The 24,634-nt window shown below is 34.3% G+C and overlaps 1 protein-coding gene across 5 annotated transcripts in view; it reads right to left on the reverse strand.

The window, feature by feature from the left end:
• The window catches only part of SPAG16 (sperm associated antigen 16), a 774,084-nt gene that overhangs the window by 85,066 nt on the left and 664,384 nt on the right, over nt 1-24,634 (reverse strand). The gene's annotated exons all lie outside the window — the stretch shown is intronic.

The raw sequence follows: 24,634 nt of genomic DNA on the forward strand, positions 1-24,634 counted from the left end.
GCTTTCTCAAGGAAATGTAAGTTTAACTATAAGGTTAAACCTTTATCTATCAATCAGTTTGAAAACTATTTTGAATTTTCTCATCAATAAGATATTATACAACTATAGAGTACTTATTTGTAGCATTTATTTAATTTCCAATAATATTCTAGTTTAATAAGCAAACAACTATATTTTAATAAACAGAGGAAATTATGTCTGATACTTATAACTGGAATCTGTGTTAGTATTTCTATACATCAGAAAAGTGGTCTAAAATAAATAGGATAAATGTTATAATTTATGAAATTTATACTTTTACATATAGTGGTTTTAGGTAAATTAAGACAATTTGGGCAATAGATCAATGTAACCTACTGAACAGGGCAGAACCAGGGCCACTGCCTTTGACTGTGTAGGTCTGTGCAGCCACACTTGGTATCCCTAAGTGGAATTGAGCCAAGAACAGTGAATTGCAAATAAGAGCGTTAACATCAACAAAGAATGCTTGCTTTCTCCTCTATGCAAAAGCCCACTGATGTCTTCGGTGGTCAAAATGATTAAATATCCAACCATAGTTTTATCTTACCTATGCAAAGTTTTTGGTAGAATAAATGATCTTACTAATCTATTCAGGAGTTTTGCAAATTCCTTCTCTCCTTGACTACACGAAGACTTGTATCCTTCCCTTGTCATTGCTTTATTTAACCTCCTACATGAAATCATTCTAATCATACTCATGTCACATAAACCTATTTTTGATTAAGTTGTTCTATGTATTCTTTCTCTGAAAGGCATTGTCTTATTCTTTCTTTTTTCCTGGTAAAGAAATACTGAAATACAAACTAGATGAAATACTGTCTGTATTGTTTTGTTCTGTGGTCTGAAAGTGCTGTGGTACTTCCATTATATTCCAGTCTGCAGGCAAGATATTTATTTACTAACAGGCTTATGTGACTTTTTAAAGACAATCTGGGACTTTTAAACAAACATTCGTAAGTTTTCCAGCCAAGACAAACTTATTTTTCTTTATTAATTAATGCATGAATTAATTTAACCATGTTTATTGAGCAACAGCTAAGTATCAGGCTACCTACTCCAGGCTTGTAAGAGTATGGCTAACAAGAAATAGTGGAGACAAAGAAGCAATCAGATAGTCTCATGTGTACTACGTGAAGAAGGACTAGTGTGTTGCGGGAGTAGTTAGGGGCCCTTAACCCAGATGTGAGACCGCAGAGAGCTCTGGAAGGAAGGAACTAAACTGAAATCTTAAAAATGAGCAGAACTGGAACAGATAAAGGGAGAATTGGAGTAAAAATTTTCAGGTAAAGAAACTGAAAGAAAGAGCATGGCAATGAAAAGTCAAAAGGGTCATCATGGCTGAGCAGAGGGATTGGAGGGGTAGGGTAAAGTAGCAACAGATGAGACTGGTGAGTTTGGCAGGGGGTAGATCCCACAGGGTCGTGAAAGCAAGGTTAAACATTGGCAGACTGAAGTATATGGACCAACTCCACCTGGACTTGCATTTTGTGTGTAATTTCATGGCTCTAGACAAACACTTTATGCAACATGGCACTGGAGAAATACTCTATGTTACAGGTAAATATACCTTTTTAAAAATTAGATTCTTAAAGTGGTTTACAAAATTAAGTTTCATTGTTAATTGACCATTGCTATATTATAGTTTCAGAAATTTTTAACAGCAATTGATTGATGAATAAACCTTCCATCTATTCAGTGGTATTAATGAGCAACTACAATATTCCAGGTATTGTGTTAGATATTCTAGAGTTAAAAAGTGAGAAAAGAATGCCATCTTTTCCTGCAATATCGAGGTTAGAAAGAAACAAAACCATAGGTTTTTCCCAAACAACAACAACAAACAACAACAACTCTGTTTCTGTCACTGTTTCTGTCCCCCTACCTTGGCCACTGGAGTCAACTTCTATCACTGCTTTCTACTTCCATCTGGTTTTCCACATAATACAGTCCTCCATTCATTCCTATTACTCTTCTTCTGTAATGGCCCTTTCTGCCTTAGTCATTTCCGTGTTTGGAAATCTTATCACTTCCATTTGAATTACGCATTTCACTAGCTGATTTCCCACCTTTAGTATTTTCCTCTGTTCCACTCTCCAGTCCTACACAGTCCAAATTATATTAGTCTCTCTGAAACTGTGATTTCACTCTTAACACTACTCTGTTAAATGCGTCCTCTGGTGTTCTTAGTTCATTAATATTGAATCCATGTATTTATATAATGCATATATAAAATAAGGGATATATTTTAATGCATATTTATTAAATGTACATAAAATAAATATTTTACAAATAAATCCATTAAAATATATTTTAATAAATAAATAAAATATATATTACATTTTAATAATTTGGCCTAACATTAAGAAACCCTTTAGAATCTAAACTCAATTCCAGCTTTAAGATTGTTTTTCTACTTTGAAGTGTAACTGGGAGGAGGAGGGGAAAGACTCGCTCATCCTGAACAAATTCTCCAAACTGGAATAGTTTCAAAAGTGCATTAAGGTAATATGTCCATTTAAAGGTTTCCAACAAGATAATGAGAGTGCTTTAGAAGAAGCAAGGTAAAAAAGAAGATTTTGATATGAAGAAAGCCGAAACAGAGGGACATGTTTTTAGTTGTTCATAATTTACCTAGCTCCTCACCCCAGGCTCGCCTCCCCTTCTGGTTAGGTTCTGGAAACACCTATATACCAGAAACTCTGCCAGAGCCAAGTGAGTCTATGCAGCGTGCTTTGAAGACAAGATGCCTGTTCTTACCTCTGCTCACCACCCTACAGCAGACTTTAAAACACCATCCTGCTAGGTCGGGTCTAAATTCTGAGCCCCTGTGAAGCCTGATTATTAAAGAGTCCACACCCCTCTTCAAGCACCAGTTCCAGGACAGGCAATGAGATCATGAGATTTGGGGGGGGGGGCAGGGAAGTGAATCAAACCTTCCGTTATTGCTTAAGTTAAAAGTCTTGTTCTCTACCATTTGCTGAGCTTCCTGCTTCTGTGAGTAGAATAATGATTCCTCCAAGTATGGCCGATCAGTCACACTTGGCAGAGAAGCACATATTCCCACGTGCCGTGTTACTGCACACAGCAGATGTTTCCAGGTTTGTAGCGAGTAGTAGTGTCCTGTCAAATGCTGATGAATCCTGGGTTCTGATAATGTCTTACACCCTAAATATCTTCAAAAAGAAAACAGGAGCTTAGTAATTAAGTAATATGCCCAAATCATATTAGTTAATCCCATCCTCCCTCAAATAACTTCTTAAGTCTTTTCCTTCCGACAGAATTCTGTTTTTGTCCAGAGAATGGAGGCTTTGGGGAAATGAAGGTTGGTCACTCTAAGACAATTGTGGTAATTCCATTTTCTTGACAGTGATTGGTTTAGACAAGGGTATGTGATGCAATTCTGACTAATGAGCTAGAAGGGGAAATCTACTGGGGAGAGTGAGTGAAGGTTTCTTCCACTTTGCAAAAGACACTCAGGCAGAGCTTAGTCACTCTTTTTTCTTGCCTATGCTGCATGCAATGCTGGGATACAAAGTGGTACTAGAAAATCAAAGCCAACAGAATCACAGAGAATGAGAATCTGGGCATTGTGAAAGTGATGAATTAACTAACTCTGGAACTTCCCTACCTCTGGAAGGGAAGTAGTAGTTTTTGTTGTAAATTTTGTAAATTAATAAACCCTTTTTTTGTACATTAACAAAGCCTTTACTGTTTACATTACTTTTAGAAGTAACCACTGGGATAGTTGTAGTCTAAAGCATCTAAACTCTTCTAGGAAGTTACTAATATGGGTTTGAAAGTCTTAAGTCTTAAGGCACTGACAGGCATCTCTCAAAAGGGAGTTTGAGTCATGGGCTGTGCTCATGTCATTTGGGAGACTGGCTGTTTAGTTCACACTGTAATGATTACATTCCTGGACTTGGGTCATGTTTGATATTACAACACAGTCTGTTTTCAATGGAGCATGTGCTCAAATTACTTTCTATGTTAATGTTAATGACTTGCACTTTGTGGCAGTAGAATGAAGTGGAAAGAACATTGGGCTGGAAGTCAGAAGGCTTGGATTCTTGTCTTTATATTGATACAAAGTCTCTGTGTGACCTTGGTCAGAAAACAGAACACTCGGTGATGTGACTTTCTCAACTGCTAAATCAGGAGGCTATACCTGTTTATCTCCGATGGGGTTCAGGCTCTAATTTTCTACAGTGCAAACATACCCACAATTTGCATTCAAGAATCAGGAGTAGGCACTCCAGCCTGGGGTGTCTCTAACAAGGAGATGTAATTTATATACTTTCTACTTTTTGTGTTCCATTATCTACCCATCTTATTGCATAAAGTTCTATTACTAATCCGCTAACAAGAGTTTTTTTCATTAACTAATTTAAATCACAGTGTTGTCTGCATAGAGTCTGGCAAATTCAGGCCTATGACCATTTGGCAAAGTGCTGGATACGGCAGATGTATGCATGGAGATAGGAACAAAGAGAATGGCCAAGATGTGGCAGTATATCAGCTGCTTTTGAAGTTATTGGATGATATGAGAATTCATATCATGTGACACTAATGGAATCTACAGACAAAATATCCAAATTGAAAAATTAAAGAAAACCGTGTTTGTTTAAGATTGAGAATTCAGAAATCTGGTTTAGAGTTACAGAAGTTAGTGTAGGAAATATTTTCCTAAAAAAACCCGAAAAACATTTTATTTAAATCTCAGGGCCTGCAAAGGTAGCAGAAGGAAGAGATTTCTTCATAGTTACTACATACAACTTTCATTACTGGTGCTTGTTAAAAGAGCCCCTAGTAAGGTGCTAACAACATAGCAGGCAAGAGTACCTGCTTGTCATTGAACAGTAGCATGATAAGCAAGGGGCTTGCTTCATCCCTTACGGTGAGGTTAAGAGAGCCTCTTGTTCAGCAGCGCATGGACAAGCCAGAATGTCCCCCCATCTCACTCAGAGTGCTCTTTATGTTGTCTCTGACAAAGGCTGCCTCAGTCAGTAAGATTGCTGCTGCACTGCATTTCCAGTGCGCTGTTTTGCTTTCTTACAACTTTGCACAATAGGCTCCCTATAGAGGCGCTCCTTAAGCCACTCGGGATTCATAAGCTGAATAGGAAGTCTTAAAAAAATAGAAAATCAGAATAGAACATGGTCACCAAGGTGACAAAGGCGAGTATAACAAAGAAGCTAGTTATACGGAAGACGACAATCAGTACAATCACCTCTTCGTTATTAATGCTCCCTGAACCAAACAAGCTGGTGCAGATAAGTGAGAAGATTTCCAATCTCCTCTTACTTACTACTATCATTGGATCGGAAGTCAGATGTCTGTACTGCCTGAAAAGTGCATTTCCATATTAAACTAAGTCTGAACAACCAAAGCCAATAAGAGAAATATTTATGCATGATTTGGTAGGAAGAAAAAAATGTATTCACCTCAAGCTAACCACATTGTCTCCCTAGGTGACCTCGTGTTCAAAATGAAATCACTTATGCTTTTCCTTCCATTTGGAGGTCAACAAAGAACCTTTTTAATTTTTAAACTGAGGCTCTGACAGCTGAACCAACAATAGGAAATAAAGGTCTCCAAATCAGTTTAATGTATTTAATAATAAATACCACCTACTCATAAATTCAACAGCAGGCTTGGTTTTCAGAAATGATGTTAACAGGTGGAAAAAGCAGGTGGAATAGGGCTGTATTCTTTGGTACCTGTATTCTTTGGTACAGACAAGGCCATACAAAATAGCATTGCTACTAAGCCATCTCCTGATCGCTCCACTCCTATCATTTTCTTCCCATTCATTGATTCTTCCTTCACTTAGCTGTTAATTCCTTTCCGGCTATTGAAAAATAGGGGAAAAAAAAAACTGATGAAACTAGGAATGGTGCCTGGGAGAGAACGGACTCAGGAGACTTCACCCAGACAGTTCCATTCTTCCATTAAAATCTTGCACTGTTTCAATCCCTTCTTCTTTTATGTGATCATCTTCAGTCGGAATCTTCCTCACCACACATCAGGATAATATAGTAGCTACTTTTTTGCTTTAATGACACATTGTTTATTCTTCTTTCTTCATGTATGGATTGTCTTTTAAAACACCTCTCATCATGACACCTTTCTCCTCACTGTTATTTTTCTAGACGCTCAAAGCCTTCCATGATATGAACCCACCCAACCTAACTACCCCTAGCAATTCCTAACTCATGCCGCTGTGTGCATCCTCTGGCTTAGTCAAATACTTCTCTGGGTCTCCTGACCACTTCCTGCTCATGACTTCGTTAAGCTGTCCTACTTTATCGGAATTCCCTCTCTTCCCACCTCTACTCATCCTAAAAGCAATCATCCTTCCAAATTCAACAAGATACTCAGGAATAACTTGCTCAAAGTTTCTCTAGTAAGTGGTAGAGCTAGGAGTCAAATCCAGAAAGAGTGTCTCTAAAGTCTGTCCTGACTATTATATAAGTATTAAAAATAAAAAGTCAAAATGGAATGCTAGGACTTTACTCCTGTTTTAGAATTTGGAGACAAAAACAATTTTAGAAATCCAACATAAATAGAACTCAATATTAATGCCAATTGTCATGCATAAGTTTTAACATTATGCAGCTATAACCATTACGTAAGTGGCACTAACTAACTTAAGGAGAAAATATGTTTAAATATGTGAAAATGTTATTGATGAGATAATAATGGATTCTAAGACAGCATAATCCAAAATAGAGTTATGTACTACTATCAGAAATGAAATAAGAGAAATTGGCCATATTTTGCTAATTTTCACATTACCCATCTACCACTACTGAATGCTGGTCACTAAACCACAAGAAAAGTTGTAATTAAAAAAGAGTTATCAGGCTTAGATACAAATATAATGCCTCATGTAGACAAGTCAATAGTGCCACTATGGAATAGATTTACTTGAATAATTACTATTACATAGAGATATAATTTGAATTAGCAATCATCTCTCTAAGTTACTTTAAAATCATCATAGGTAGCTTAGTAAAGATGGTCATTGTCTAATAATACAGAAACGCGAAAAAGAAAATAGAGAATAAAATAGAAGAAACCTGATAATGTGTATCAGGGAATATTTAAAAATTAAAAAAGGCAATAAATGTCATGTTGCCATTCCTTGTTAGTGATCATTAGCCTGAATGTGGAGCTTGTATTTGATTGTTTATTTCCGGAATTTTGTGTTGTAAATTAAAATTACCAGGAAAAAAATCAAGGATAGATAAAGTGAAGATAAATCATGTGAAATAAGAGAAAAAAATTAATTTGGAGAGACTATTTAAACTAGAGGATGTTGGTGATAATCAGCAGGAATAAAAATTTTTCAAAATAGCTAATATTTATGAAATTCTTATGTGTCCAGGTTGTGCACTTTTTTACCCTTAGAGCTAGGCTTAAGGTTAGCATAATATATTTTGATTTTACTAAAAATAAAATAACATTTTAGAGAAGTTCTCTCAAATATATTTCATGAAAATGTCTGAATAAATTAAATATAATCAAATACTTAGGAATTCTTTAGAAGATAATAAGGGAAAGTTTGAGTAGTAAAATGTCCTTAAAATTAAGTAAGAAGTGATTTTAAAATCAGAGGTTTTTTTTCAGTAATGCACATTAGTATTAGTTGGAATAACAAGTGCATATTGCATCATTCACAAACATTAGGGTGATTTTCATTTTCTTGAAGATGGTGCTTAGGTAGATAGGTCATAATTTCAATTTCATTAAAGTAGATGTTTGGTTTGATTTATCTGGTTTTTAAAAAAATGTATTTTGTTTACTTGAAATAACTTTATAGTTCATGCATTTAAAATTATGTATTAAGGTAATTACAGGTAGTTTTATTGGTCTTCTTTTCTGTAGTCATGGGTTTTTTAAATACTAAGTAATTATTTGGAGGGGCGTATAATAGAAAAAAAGAATTGCTTCCATTTTCCACTTCACCTTGACAGTGATAATCCTGGTTTGAATGCTTTGTCAGCAGGACCTGTAGCAATAGAAATGAACTTGGATAACCTGCCTCAAAGAGAGCAAAAAATGGAAAGACCATACATAAAACTTTTTGATTAGAATAACTGAATGATACTTCCGAAAAGTAAGTTTAAATTGCTTATATTCTAAGGAAAGATTGCTGTTCAAATCAAATATAACTCAACGCCTTGGGCTCCATATACATAAAGTGATAAAAGATCATTAGTGTGGATGATCACATTTCTTTAACTCAAATCTGGGCAGCTCAGGAGGCTAGGACAGATGGAGGGAGGCCAACAGATAGATTTCTGTCCATACGAATTGATCACTTAGAGGAGGATTAATCTTATGTGGAATGTCCTCGACTTACACTAAACAAGTATGATACCAAGAACCCCATGCAAAGGACTCAAAACTCAGGCCCAGGTACTCCTTGGGAATATGACCAAATTTACACAGGATGAAAATTATTCTCTCCAGAACCATTTGGATTCAAATTTTAAAAGGATATAATGAGTCATCTTTACCTCTGCATGAAACCAAAGTACGTATTAGTGCAGCAGGTGAACTTACCAAGTGGTATTCAAGTGCTAAAAACTACTAGCTCACCCTGGGAGGATATTTCTTTTGTTTTTAATTTGGAAGACTCTGACATAATTTTCAGTTTGGATTTAAGGGGTTTATCATAATTGTTAAAAGATATGATTCACATCATTAAACATGGTGATTTTCATCACTAAGAAAATAATTCACACACTAAAACCCATGCCAAATATTTATTCTTTTCTTTGAATAATTTAACTTTTTAGTATAGAAATATCCTTGAAGGTTTACAATTCCTCATTTAAAAAAAAGTAACAGTCCTATTAATCTCTTCTATGTGATAACAGTATGTTTTGTTCTAATTAAAAAAAAAAACGGTGGTGTGTGAGGGTAGGTCTCATCCTGTAAGTATACTATGTAGACAGAGAAGTTTAGTTGTGCATTTCAGCCACAAAAGAGTGAGTACACCATTATTTCTTGGAGAACATTACATTTTGTACCTACCTGATCAAAGTGAAAGTTTTAGAAAGGAAAGTTGACTAAAGATGGCCAAGAAAATGTTTTGACAATGTGTAACAGATTGGTTACTCTGGTCTGATCTCATATACCTTCTTTTCCAACTAAGGTGAGCTTGAGGAGAGAGGGTATTTAAAATCTCTTAAGGATTGTTTATTGTGGTTAATATTCTTAAATACTTTTTAGAAAAAGCTATTTCCTTAGAATATGGAGTAAGTTTAGAATTAAACAAATATGCCCCATAGTAAGGGTGTGAGCAGAAAATTTGTTATGTAATAGAACATACATTGATCAAGTAGCTATCACACGGATTCATTCCTTGAAATGTCCTGCCCACTTTTTCTCCTTGGGCACCAACTGCATGACCTGGCAGAAAGTTATGATGAAAGCAGAAATTCTGATTTCAAAAAGGGAATGAAATGGTAGACCTGAACAGGAAATAACCTTTACTGCTAGATCTTGGTGCTATCTCTTCTACCCTCAACCTCACCATAATCTATGGGTCTGATGTCCCAAAACCCTGTGCAGATAAGCACTGTGACCATGACTATATCAGTTCCTATATCCCACACAGGGATACAGGCACAACCATTATCCTGCAATAAACCAAGCATTCCCCATCCTGAGGAAATGGAATTAAGTGTGTTTAGAACAGTCATTAATATTGGTTAAACACTCAAGAGTCCAATCCAGCTGGATTTGTAATTTGGCATCAAACAAGCACCTTGGGAAAGGCAGTAAGATCAGACAGCATTATTGTGTCTTCTTTGATAAACTCCCTTTCTTTGGGGAAGGGAGAGGCATGTCTAGGTATAAAGCAGGCTGTTTACAGCCAAATAGAGATGGAATAGACACAGTCAAACATCAGGCCTTCAACAGAGTCCCTATGATTAAGTCCATGATCTGTCGCTGACCCAGGCTGGGTGTCACCCAGTCGTGGCTGATAGGACGCAAGTGAGCAGTGGCAAATCATGAACTCAAGTGGAAAGTACTCACTACTCACCTTAGAACTAGATTCTCCCAGAAGCTTAGTTAGCATTTCAATCGAAACATGTTAAACTAATATTCATGAAAATTGGACTTTTAAATTTCTATACACACTAACTTTTTAAGACTATGAATCAAATCCACTTCCAAAATGGAATTTTCCATTGGTGTAGATACTTTCGTTGAAATGCACTGATGTAAATGCATTCGACTGGAATGATTAGACAGAAAATCAATATTTTAGATATTAAGATAAAAAGCACTTTTACTTCAAGTAATGAACAGATGAAAAGTGTTTCAATCTCAGAAAGCCCACACCCAACTATGGTCTGATCAAGCCGTGCTGGTAAAAAATACCATTCTGAGAGAACTGATTCCTTTTAAGGAGATTTAATCTCTTCGGATTCATTTAACTGTGAACCATCACTCTTTAAAATGTGAATATATCAAATACAATAATAAATGTGTGAACTGCCAGCATATATTTTATTTCATGATGCTATTTCTATATTGGGATACAGAAAGCGATCACTGATAAGTTCTTGGAGAAAAGATAAAAGGAAGGAAAATGTGAAGAGTAGAGTGACTTTTACTTTCAGATACTTTCAGTGCACTTATGGATAGAGTCCAGCAATCATTCAAAGTCAACATTTTGATGAATACAATCAATAGGAGGTGGTTTGGAAGACAACAGCAGACCATGCAAGGCTCTGGCGTTGTTACACGTGTAAGGAAAGACAAGTAAGACAACTATCGTGGGTATTTTTGTGGGTTTAATCCTGAGGTTCAGGGAACCTTATCCCTAAAATGAATGTCATTAAAAACATCCTTTCCAAAGGACTATTTTTTGTTAATCACTAAGTCCATGTGTCTAGCCTTAATTCAGCTAATTCAATGACTCTAAAATAATTGGGAAGCAATCTTTCAAGGCAGTTATAACTCAACTCAAGAGACAAGGGAGTTGGGATTCAAGAAGGTGATCCACCAGCCCATTGTGGAGAACATTCATACTTTTAATGGATCTATATGTCATTTTGAATGATTCTAAAGCATTCAGTTGAGGAACATTAGAGTAAGTTACTATTATTATTAAAAAAACTGTTTAGTCCATTCACAGTATTATTTGAGGCTTTACATGGGTTTTGGAGAAATAAATTAGGTAAGCATTGATATAAATATTTTGAGGTCACTGGAGATTCTCTGATAAAGGAAAATTTGGTAACAAAGTTGGTCTAGATTAGAAGAGCCAACAGACTTTCTTATCCAATGAAGGCCTCAATCATTTCAACCTAATAAATATTTCGCTGTAGTTTTAACTTTCTCCTTCTGTAGGTATCAACAGAACACTATCTAAAACCCTTCAAAGATGAAAACTCTTCAGTTGTTGCATCCTTTGTGAGTTAGTATTATTCTTGTCTACAAATGACTATGCAGTTTAAAAAATGTTTAGCTTAATTGAGATATAACTGACAAAATTGTAATATATTTAAAGTGTTCACTGCAGTGATTTGATATACATATATACTGTAAAAGGATTCCTGCCATTTAGTTAACACACCTCTCACCTCACATATCACCTACCTACCTACCTACCTACCTACCTACCTATCGATCATCTTTTTTATTTGTGAGAACACTTAAGTTCCACTCTCTTAGTAAGTTTCCATTAAATGATACACTGTTATAAACTGTATTCACCACATTTTACATGAGATGCTTAAATCTTATTCATTATATAGTTGCAAGTTTGCATCCTTTTACCAAACTTTTCATATTTACCCCACCCAATAGGCCTGGCAACTACTTTTCTACTCTGTTTTTGTGAGTTTGGCTTATTTCACTTAGCATAATGCTTTTAAGGGTCATTTATGTGCTGCAAATGGCAGGATTTCCTTCTTTGTCGTGGCTGGATAACATTCCATTGTATGTACATGTATGACATCTTTTTAAAAATTCATTTATCTCTTGGTTGATACAGGTTCATTCCATATCTTGGTTATTACAAATAATTCTGCAATAAACATGGGTGTGCAGATATTCTTCAAGATTCTGTTTTCATTTTTTTTGGATATACACTCAGAAGTGAGATGTTGGATCATATGATAGTTGCAGTTTTAATTTTTTGAAGAGCCTACATGCTATTTTCTATAGTGGCTGCATGAATTTACATTTTCAGTAACGGTGCACAAGGGTTCCCATTTCTCTATATCCTCACCAACACTTATTGCTTGTTTTTTTGATGACAAACAGCAGCCATTTTAACAGGCATGAGGTAATGTATCATTGTGGTTTTGATTTGTATTTCCTTGATAACTAGTGATTAGTGATGTTGAGTATCTTTTCATGTACATGTTGGTGATTTGTATGTCTTCTGTAGAAAAATATTCAGTTCTTCTGCCCATTTGTAAATCAGACTGTTTTTTGCTATTGAGTTGTATAAGTTCTTTATATATTTTGGATATTAACCCCTTATCAGATATGTGATTTGTAAATTTTTTTCCATTCTAGAGGTTGCTTTTTCACTTTGTTGATGGTGTCCTTTGTTGTGCAGAAGTTTTTGTTTTTATTTTATTTTTTTTATTGAAGTATAGTCAGTTTACAACATTGTGTCAATTTCTGCTGTACAGCATGTTTCAGTCATATGTATACATACATATATTCGTTTTCATATTCTTGTTCATTATAGGTTATGGAGAAGCTTTAGGGTAATGCGGTCTCACTTGTTTATTTTTGCTTTTGTTGTCTTTGTTTTTGGTATCAAATCCAAAAAATCATTGTCAAGAAATTTACCCCATGTTTTCTTCTGGGATTTTTATGATTTCATGTCTTACATTCAAATCTTTAATCCATTTTAACTTAATTTTTGTATATAGTATAAGATAGGGGCTCAGTTTCATTATTTTGCATGTGGCTGTCCAGTTTTCTCAACATCACTTATTGAAGAGACTATCTTTTCCCCATTGTATAGCCTTGGCTCCTTTGTCATACATCAATTGCCCATATATGTGTGGGTTTACATCTGTGCACTCTATTTGTTCCATTGATCTACATGTCTGCGTTTAAGCCAATACCATGCTGTTTTGGTTACTAGAGCTTTGTAATATAGTTTGACATCAAGAAGTATGATGCCTCCAGCTTTGTTTTTCTTCTAACAGTTTCTTTGGCTATTTTGGGTCTTTCGTGTTTCCATGCAAATTTTAGGATTCTCTGTTTTATTTCTATGAAAAATGTCATTAGAATTTTGACAGGGATTGCATTAAAGCTATAGATTGCTTTGGGTTAGTATAGGCATTTTAATAATATTAATTCTTTCAATTTATAAGCATGGGATTCATTTTCAATTTTTTGTGTCTTTTCAGTTTCTTTCACTAATGTCTTATCATTTTCAGAGTACAGATTTTTTACCCCTTTGGTTACATTTATCCCTAGATATTTAATTATTTTTGATGCAATTGTAAATGGGATTCTTTTCTTAAATTCTCTTTCTAATAGTTCATTGTCAGTGTATAGAAACACAACTGATTTTTGTATATTGACTTCGAATCCTGCAACTTTACTGAATTCATTTATTAGTTTTAATAGGTTTTTTTTGTTTTTGGTGGACTTTAGGGTTTTCTATATCTAATATCACATCATATGAGAACAGAGATAGTTTTACTTCTTCCTTTCCATTTGGATGCCTTTTATTTCTTTATCTTGCTAACTGCTCTAGCTAGGACTTAACAGTATCAAGTTGAATAGAATGGTGAGAGTGGGCATCCTGGTCTTGTTTCCAACCTTAGAGGAAAAGCTTTCAGCTTTTCACCTATAAGTATCACGTTAGTTGTGGGCTTGTCATATATGGTCTTTATTATGTTTAGATTTTCTGTTTATTCATGGTTCAGTTGTGGTAGGATGGGTGTTTCCAAGAATTTGTCTCTTTCTTCTGGGTAGTCTCTTATGGTTCTTTGTATTTATGTAGTATCAGTTATAATGTGCCCTCTTCCATTTCTAATTTTATTTTTCTGATTCCTCTCTTTTTTTCTTGGTCAGTCTAGCTAGACATGTTCACAAGCCTCTTCCAGGGAGACACTGGTATGCAGCAAGCCAGAGACAGAATGTGGAGTTGGCGTTCTCAGCCAGCAGCTTTTAATATACACAAATTGGCCTCTTTCAGGAAAAGACTAGGGATAGACGTCCTTTCTGCCCTGTCCCTCTGTGCTGAGCCTTGGAGGGGTAGCCACAGCCAGTCCTTGGGAGCCAATGCTATAGTCTCGCAGGTTTTATGGACCTAAACAGCTTTCTGAGGTAGGTGTTTTGGGTGCCCTCCCCTCAGGTGAATGCCTTAAAAGCTGGGGTGCTAGATTTGGGTCCAAGCCTTTTGCTTTACAGGGAAAAGCTTGGAACTGTGAGTTCCTTTCTGAATTTTGTTGTTGCGCTAGGGGTGAGGTTTATGGTGAGAGTGTGTTTCAGTCTTTCCCACCTGTTTTGATGTGGGTATTTTGTCATTTGTCTGATGTTCAGTTGATCAGCTAGTTTCTAAATTTCTTTCAGAGGGAATTATTCTGTGTATAGCTGTTGATTTGGTGTGTCTGTTGGAGGAAGTGAGTTCAGGAGCCTCCTATGTTACTATTGTGGACTAGAACTCAACATGCACTTTTTGGGGGGTGGAAAAAGGGACCAGAATGTCCTGAGAGTCTCCTACTTGTGATTTTGTGGTAAGTGCTAGAGTTAGAGAAACAAGAGGCAAAGTTACAACCTGCAAGGTGTGTATTATTTAATATACACACAGTCTAGTTGTTGGAATGAATAGTTAATAGCACAAATACCGTATAACTGAGCGCTAGATGTGGCGCATAGCGCTCAGTGCTGGGGAAAGTCAAAGGAGAATGAAATCGCACTAAAGGAAAACTTTGGAGATCAAATAATTAAATTGAGTTTTGGAAGACTGACAAAATTTATCAAGACACAGGGAAGAAAGGGCAATATGACATAAAATAATGAAGCCTTATTAGTGACTTGGAAGGAAATCTTCATTTTCTATTTTTCACCATGGAGTAGACTCTTTCAAAGAATATTCACTACCAGTACAACCCTGTGAAAAAAGGAGGGTGCTATACTAGGCTATGGACTATTCATTAAAATCTCTATGTATGTATGGATGGATGGGTGGTATTTACTGCTAAATGTTTTCTGAAAGTTTCCTGACTGAAGAGCTCTCAAATCAATAGGATACATTTTGATTATTAATCACTGTTTCCAGAACAACATTATAATGAATGCTTTCATTGTGCTTTATTTAAGCATAACTACTGATTTGATTGCCCCCATTTATGCATTAGTAATTTTTGTAAGTTTAAAATGTTAATTTCTTAAGTGTTATATTTTTTTCAAGGTTAAATTTGGAGTGTCATTGTATAAATAGGCAGCCCTGGAATTATCACAAATGAGAAAGAAATTGGCTAAATATCTTTATCTTCAGTGCCACAGTGGTATATGTGTACTTAAAGCAATTTTCTCATTAAACAGAAACTATCAGAACAGCAAAAATCCTGCCAATAGCAGCAGAAAGTATCAGTTTGGAATGCAACCTTTCCTTTCATTTTTTACTAAAGCTTCATAGCTTTTTTTTTTAATGTGCTAATTTTATACATTTTAAAAGTGGTTAAGGGTATTATCTCCAGAGTTTATTTAGTTTCACAACATAGGAAGTCCTCCTCAGTTTCCTCACCTGTAAAATGGAGATAATAAAAGAACCAAACTTGTAAGTTTTTGTGGCAATTAAAGGAGTCGAAATATGTAATGTATTTGGAAATATCTAAAGTTTTTAAAGGATTACAAATATATAAAGTATTATAGAGTGCCAGTTTGTAACAGGCGTAACTATACAAGCATTTGCTACTTTTTGTTGTTGTTTCTATCATTTTTAAGCCATAATTTAAAGAAACCAAATTCCTTACACTTGCAAAAACACTGGTTCATACATATATATATATATATATATATATATATATATATATATATATATATAAATTATGATAGCAATTCAACAAAAGAATTGATGCAGGCAAGACAAACAAATTATCCAGTCAGAAACCAGAAGAAAATCAATTTACTGACAGGAGACTGGTGAGCACTGGAATTATTAATAATGATTAATATTTTATTAATAATCATTATTGTTAATAATAATTTATTAATCATTATTAATAATTACCTGTCATGTACTTTTATGATTTTACCAGGCTGCATCTTTTCCCCCCTATATACACATATTTTAAAGTATTGCTTGCTGTCATCCATACATCTCACACTGAGTCAGTATCAGATTTAGCTGGTGTCTCCTTTCAATTTTTCTTCTGAACCTGCTGTGATCCTTTTTGTCTTCTTTCAACTAATCTGTCAGTCCAAGGTAAAGGCTTGTTCAACCTATTTAGAAAATCCATTATGCTACCATACATAATATATCAAGTTGAAATAACCCACTTAATGTCTCAGAAAGAGTTTTGGAAGGGATATTATAAGAACTGAATTTTAGTCCTATCTCTGCCACTATTTATTTTTCAGATTCTAAATTAGTCATTTAAATTGCCCTCAAATTTTGTCTTCATATAATGAAGTGATAGACTACATGATTTCTGTGATTCTTTTCAGCTCTAAAATTTGGATTCTAAGCCTATAGAAAAAAAAACACATCTGAGAATTAAACGAGTCTCTTTAAATCCTTATACAAAATCAAGAAGAATATATCTGGGGAACCATTTCCTGTTAGGTAGTTAGCCAGGATAACTTGGAAATTACCAATTTCAAGATAAAACTACCTTTGCATTTAGAAGAAATGAACAAACCTATCAATTGTCTAAACACGAATGTTTCACAAACTAGAGTAATATTAAACTCATAGGATATTAAATTAATGGATTAAATAATTAGAAACAAAACCCACTGGTCTTCATCAGTACTATTTAAATTTTTTCCTTGCTATTTATTGTGATCACATGAAAATAGCACTTTCTTCACTTTTTGCTGATTACAAACATTTTTCATCAATTTAATCAGATTTGATTCAATCTGAGTCATTTATAATTTCTACTTCATTCTTGATATTTCTGGATTGCCTACAGATTCTTGATGTGTTTTATTCAGATTTAGATATATATAGGAGAGACCTAAATCAAAATTCTAGGTATAAAAACTACAGCAATTAAAAAAAAAAATAAACTGCATGGGTTTAACAGAAATTTATATGTGGCAAAAGAAAAACATATTGAACTTAAAGACATAGCAATAGAAATTATTCAAAATGACACACAAACAGAAAAAAGAATCTGTTGACCTGAGCATTAAAGAGATCTGAGATAATTTTCAAGTGGTATATATTTGTATGCCCTAAAATAAATGGAAGAGAAACAGAAAAATATTTAAAGAAATAATCTCCAATTAAAAAAAAAAACTGATAGAAATTAAAAGGCCACAAATCCAAGATGCTTAATGCACCCCATATACAAGAATTTTGAAGAAAATGATACCAGTGTATATCATAATCAAATTGTTCACCAAAAAAAAAAGAGAGAGAAACTTAAAGGAACAACAACAAAAAAGACACATTATATAAAAAGGAGTAGAATTAAGGATTGTAGTAAACTTATTGTCAGAGATAGGGTGAGAAGACAATGGAGCAACATTTTTAAACCAGTAAAAGAAAAAAAGAGTGTCATCTTAGAATTCCATGCCAAGCAAAAAGCTTCTCAAAATTGAAGGCAAAATAATGACTTTTCAGATACACAATCAAAACAAAACAACAGGAGATGGAATACAATGCCAGATATTGTGAATGTTACCTTCTTAAGTGCTAGACATTAAAAAGAAATTCTTATGAATATTCTTGAGCTTTGTTCTGGGATGCAATTAAGTAACTTGGAAACAGCTTAATAATCCTTTCGGGTCTTGATTTCAATATTTGTCAATCTGAATCGGAACAGCATTTAGTCTAGTTCTAATTATTTTTTTACCACTGAATCAAGTCCTTCTAAATGCTTAATGCCTCATGAATTTTGAGACTGAGATTTTTGTCTGGCTGGTAGAAATAGGCATTATTCCTAGCTCTGTGTATGTAAATGAGGACACTTCCCTCTACTCCTCTCAGATGAATTTTTCTCTATCCTCATATAGTTCCCTCATATGCGTGTTCTGATCTATACTCTGACAAAGGCTTACCCTATGCGAATTTCTGGAGTTCTCTGTATACCTGTCTTCTCTCTAGAATTCTATTCTGTGAATTCCAGAAGCTTGATATCCGTAACCTGTTTTTTTCATCCACCTTACAGAGTTCATCAAATTTCACCTGGGCTCTCCTTCCTTGAGCTGTGGCCTAGAAACTCTAAGGCAGTAAGCTGATGAAAATGTAGGGCTCACTTCATTTATCATCTCTCTGGGTTCACTGTACTTCACTGCCTGATTTCCAGTGTCTTGAGAACACTTGTGTCATGTATTTTGTCTGACTTTTTGTTGTTGTTGCTGTTATTGTTTCAGGCAGGAGCATAAATTCAATCACTGTTCCTCTACCTTAGATGGAAAAAGAAGTCAAGTATCATTTTCAAAATGAGAAATAAGCGAAGGTGCATAAAACATGGTACAGGAAAAGTAGCATTTGAATGAACTGCTGACAGTAATGTTATTTATAATCATAGTCCACATTTTGGTCAAAATGTAGTCATTTTTTACTAGTTGATAGACCTTGTTTCCTGAAGTTTGAAATACAGCTATTTCAAACTTCAGTTCCTTTAGTTTGAAACAGAAGCATTCAAAGGAAAGAAAATAAGTTATTCTACTTGAAAAACAAGATTTGTATGTATGCACTTTAGCAAAAACCCAAATCAAATATAAAATTAAAAGTTAATAATTAAAAATTGAAAATGCTCATCTTTGCTCCTTCATATTTCCTCATTTTATTTCATAGAAAATAAACTTTCCCCAAGGATGGTGCTCCTTCGGAAAATACCAAGTTATTTAAGGCATTTAGGTAAAATTACATTTTAACCACATGTAGAAAGACTCTATCAGTATAATAGTAGCTGAAATATAATATTATACTGATACAGTCCATCTAGCCTAAGCAAAAGGACGCTAACACTATTCCATACCCTGCACCATGTTTAAAAAGGAAAATTAGTAAATTCTAATTATAATTAAAAAATATTCGCAAACAGAAATGGTGGAATATGATACAAAATTTTCAAAGAAAGGCAAAAAATATTCAGCATGCCTATGAAATATTATAAATGTTATATAGTACTGTGTATTAAGATCATAAATTTCTTTATGTTATATAAAATTTATTCTCACTGATTTCTTTTAAAATGGGATATATACTGTGAGAATCACATATAGTGAAAACTCTTCAAAGTTCAACCTTAAAGCTTGTTAAGCTCAATGAAATTCTTTCAAATTTATGAACCCATGTCCAAGCTAATTATTAAAATGGATATAGATATGGAATTCGAAATATTTTATATTATAAGACACCTATCTACATTTTAAAAATTTAAAGATGACTTTGGTTATTTCTTCTCTGGATAAACACAAAGTGCACAGATCTCTATTATTCATCCCAGTCATTAGCTTTGGAAAAATTTCCTAACTTTGTATATTGCAGTCTCAATTGCTGAAATAATAATACAGTTTGGCTGGCTCACAATGTAGAATACTAACTAGTAATTGCTTTAGACAAGCAAGAATGTAAATGAGCACCAGAATTACACTTCACTCTTCAAATTAATTTGGTGCTTACATTAAGATATTAAATGTTACATTTTTTGCAGCAAATATTTGCATATTCTTCAGATTCTTACCATCTACCAGGCATTATGTTCTGCACAGTGGGTACACCAGGGGAAAAGGTAGGAAAAGATCCCTGTACTCATGGAATTTACACTTTGTTGGAGAAGATAGCCCATTAATATGATTAGCATTGTTATAAGTCCAATGAAATAAATAAAAAGATGATGTGATAACAACTCTGGTGGGAAGCTACTTTAGATAAGGTGGTCAGAAAACAGATCCTTTAAAAGGGGATATTTAATCTAAGACCTGCAGGGCTATGGAGTCAATCATGGGACTAATCAAAGAATAAGCATTCCAGGCAAATGGGAAAGCAAATAAAAATTCCTAAGATGTCACAGAATTGAGATACTCTAGAAAGACAAAAACAGCTAATACTGTTGAAGCATGATGAGCTGAAAGAGGTAGCTTGACTGGAGATAAAGATGCCATATCACAGATGCTCATGTGTGCCATTTTGAGTTTGGTTTTATAATAAGTGTAATATGTTGTAAGCAGAGAGTGACAGAGAAAAAACTCGTATCTCAAGATACTTATTCCATTTATCAACCAACAAGTTTAATAATACATTTCTTACGAAAGTCAAAAATACCCACAAAGGACTTCATTTTTACCTTTTAAATATGTTTGGATTATGGTTCAAAAGGAAGCTCTGAACTCTAAAACACTTGAACAATGACTATGCAAATGGTTAACAAAGCAGCTGTTAAGATGCAGCCAACACTCAGTAACACTATCATTTCAAGTCTAATCTGCCAAATGAATATTTATAGACAAGTGGGCTCCTTTGGAAAGTTGTTCAGTTCAACACGTTTTTGAATACATGGTATTGTGCCCTGTTTTCTGAGGGACAATAAAGTAAGTGTGGCATAGTTCTCATTTTAAAGGAATTTGGAGTCCACTGTGAAGAAACAAGCTATGAGACTTGATAATATTGAACCTGAAAGTCTAAAGACATTTTCTTTTCTCTTTTTCAAGTTCTATCTCTGGCACTAATTCGTTATAGGATCTGGATCAGGATACAAGATTCGTCCTTAAGCAAATATTTCAGAATAAGCTTCTTTACCAAATGTTAATTTTAAAGGAAACAAGAGGATAAGAGATCCTCTCATGATTCAGAGGTCAATATTGGGATTCTGGTTTCAGCTTAAGTGCTTCAGGTAGATTCTTCTCACAGACTTTTTCTTTGTTGTAATTATTTTCTCCTAAATGAAAATCTTCTGCTGAACTACCTGAGAAAAATCTCCTCTAATAGCTACATGACATATGTTGTACCACCTCTCCCCTCCAATAAATAGATTGGAGTGATAAAACACATGCAAGTTATTTCTTATGGCATTACAATTTATAGTTTGGTGTCAAGTGAATTGAAATAATTTTGCAAAGTCAAAGGTATACTAAATTTACTACATTAAATGAAAATCTATGCTTCAGAGAATATAGACAATTATTTAAATACTGATGTGATTTACTTAAGCAACACACACACACACACACACAGATACATTAGTGCACACATACAATTCTAAGTTCACTAATCCAGCTACGATAGCCATGCAAAGAAGAGGCACACGTCCAAAGGTAAAAAAGAAATAATCTAAAACAGAAATAAATTACTGTATTGCGGGGGGAAGGGTAGGATTAGACTGCATGATTTATTTTCTTCTCTAAAAATCACATTAATGTTATAATGTTTTATAATAAAACAGGGAGCCCATATTAGGCAGTTACTTTTATTATGATGTGATAGCTTACTTAGGATGTTTTTTGTCTACACTGAAACAAATTTATGGTAATGTACATATATTGCATAAATATTCTTAGAATAAAAAAGTCCATTGTTACAATTCAAAGCGGATTTTTAAAAAATTTCAAATTGTTCCCAGAAAATATCTTATTGGAAGGCAAATAAATTTCCAATGGCTATATTTATAAGAATATCCTATTTCTTTCTTTAAATGAAAAATCTGGCAAGTGGTTATAAAATGCAATTTTTAGGAATTGGTTCTATCATTTTAAAGTCAAGACACCAAATTTTAGGCACTAGGTAATCAGAGTGGTTATTTTGTTGAATCACAGTTTCAGTAAAATAAATTAGTAACATTCACATGTAGCACTCTCTTGCTTTCAAAAAATTACAACTGAATAGAATAGGAAAAAAGTTCTATACTGTTCTTATATGCATGACATGTATCAATGCAGAAAACTAGAAGCTAATAGTGTGTCTAATGGTACATAAATACACAATGAAGAATGCACACACACACACATACACACACACAAACACACTCTTCAGATTCTAGCTCTCTTACCTCATAGTATTCATTAAGCCATAATTTTCCCACTACTTACATTCTTGAATAAATACAAATGTCACTATGCCACTCACTTATTTTCAGTTACACTAGATCTTCTTTCTGGCCTCAGGAAGGTAAAACATTAAGTCTTGGAATGATGTGATTATTCCTACAGCATTTTCCACAAGGAATGCCTTCCCCTTCTTTCCTTCTCTCATCTCCTCCCTAAAACTCTATTCAAGTTTTTTTTTTCCCTTTGTAAAGCCTTCTTGAACATTATAGTAGACTCTGTTCTCTCTCTTGTTCTGATGCGTGGCTTGAACCCAGAATATTTTCGCCTATCATCTATATTAAGCATCCACTACTGATGAACTATTAGTGCTAAAATAGGGGAAACTAGGACAAATACAAAACAGTCCCTATACAACCAGGAGCTGCACAGTCAATTGAACAGCATGCCATTGGATGAAACTCCTGTTTTAGGTTTAGCTAATGAGCAAATTTGTATTCCCAGGGTCCCAGGGTCTAATGTACACACTGTGGATGCTTAATACACATATAGACACAAGTTTTGTCTTCATGGCGATTACAACCCAGCTTTAGGTCCCGTCCCAGAGCCACCATTGAATGATTTTGGGAAAATATCTCTCTATATCTTACTTTTCCATTTTATAAATTATTGTCATGACATCTTCAAAAATTACCATGAGATATAAATGAAACAATAAATACAAAAAATTGTCAAGTAAAATACTAAATAAATTGGCAGGTTTTAAAAAATCATTTTTGATATTTTCCTTCTAATTGTTGAATAACTAAATCCTATTTCTCCAAGAAGACAGAATGCAGAACCTGTGTCACATATTTTTTCTTGATAATCATCACGGTGCTTTGAGCCATTGTCCAACAAGTATTGTTGAATCTAACGAGCTTTATCAAAATACACAAAGATAAATATTTCTCTCTGACTTCATTATCATTTGTAGAATCACTGACAATCAGACTCAGTAGGAAAGACCAAAACAATTTCAATTTTTCTTTTTTATGAGTTGTACACTATAAAAAATGACCAGAAAGAGTCAAGTGGCAGATGATTAGTTGGTCCCAAAATACATATTAATACCTTCATAATAATGATTACAGGTTAAACTAGGCACTCATCCCTGGTCTATGGCAGGCAAATCTGACACAGATAATGTGAAAACTCCGGAAATCTTTACATAAAGACCCATCAGCAGCCAATGAAACGATTATGAAACCTCTTTGGCTTTTGGTTTGTTCTAATATTCTGTAGAGGGTCTGTAAAAAAAACTGTGTCATATGATTATTTCCCCATGTAGGAGAAAGATATGATAAATTCTCATTTACTATAACCCAGATTACAAATACATTCTTATCCATTATTTGCTTAAGAGAAACTCAACTAAAATCAGTTAGAGCTAATTTGCATTCTGTGGAAAGGAGAAGAAATCAATCTGAGTCTTCTGTTGACTGCTCCAAATGATTAAATAGGTATTCTCCAAAAATAAAGTCTACTGGCAACTGACCAGGGACTGTAAACACTTCCATACAAATCATTTAATTTCCTTAAGTCACATTCATCTTATGGCACCATATTCTAGATTCAGCAGGGCTTAATGTGCGTTACAGGCAGAGCAAATAAAATAGCTATACTTCTGTTCTCATCTCGATTCATTTTCTATATCCTCCCTTTTCACTCCTGTTAATTATCAAGGCACTCAGAGTCAAATCTTTAACATATTTCACGATGTGCTTGAGAGTTTGGTCAAGTGTATGTCTTGTTCATTTGTTTATTTTCCAAATATATGCCACGTCCTTAATATGTTCCAAGCATTATGTTAGGCACTAATGATACAGCCCTGGACAAGATGGACTGAGTCTTAACACCCATGGAACTTAACATTCTAAACAAAGAGAAAGGAAACATGCAAATAAAAGACAACACGATTCTAGATAATGACAATAGTAGGGAAAAAGAAGAATGGTGGGTTAGTCAGTGATTGGTTGTGAATTATTGTTTTAGTTGGTATGATCAGGAAAGACCCCTCTGATGGGGTGACATTAAAAGGAGAATACAAATGAGGAGAAGCAGCTATAAAAATCCCTTAGAACTTTCACAAATCTAACTCAAAAAGGATTGCAGACCTAAATATAAAATTAAATAGTGTAAGACTTCTAGAATATAACATAGGGGAATATCTAGGTGACCTTGGGTTTGGTGGTGACTTTTTGATAGAACAGCAATAGCACTACCCATGAAAGGAAGAAATTAATAGGTTTGGCTCCACTGAAATGAACAACTTCTGCTCTGTGAATGACATTTTAAGAGATTAAAAAGATAAGCCACAGACTTTGAGAGAAAATATTTGCAAAACATGTTATCAGATAAAGGACTTGTATCCAAAATGTACAAAGAACTCCAAAAACTCAACAGT

This window comes from Vicugna pacos, chromosome 5 (assembly GCF_048564905.1).
Source record: "Vicugna pacos chromosome 5, VicPac4, whole genome shotgun sequence".
Lineage (NCBI taxonomy): Eukaryota > Metazoa > Chordata > Mammalia > Artiodactyla > Camelidae > Vicugna > Vicugna pacos.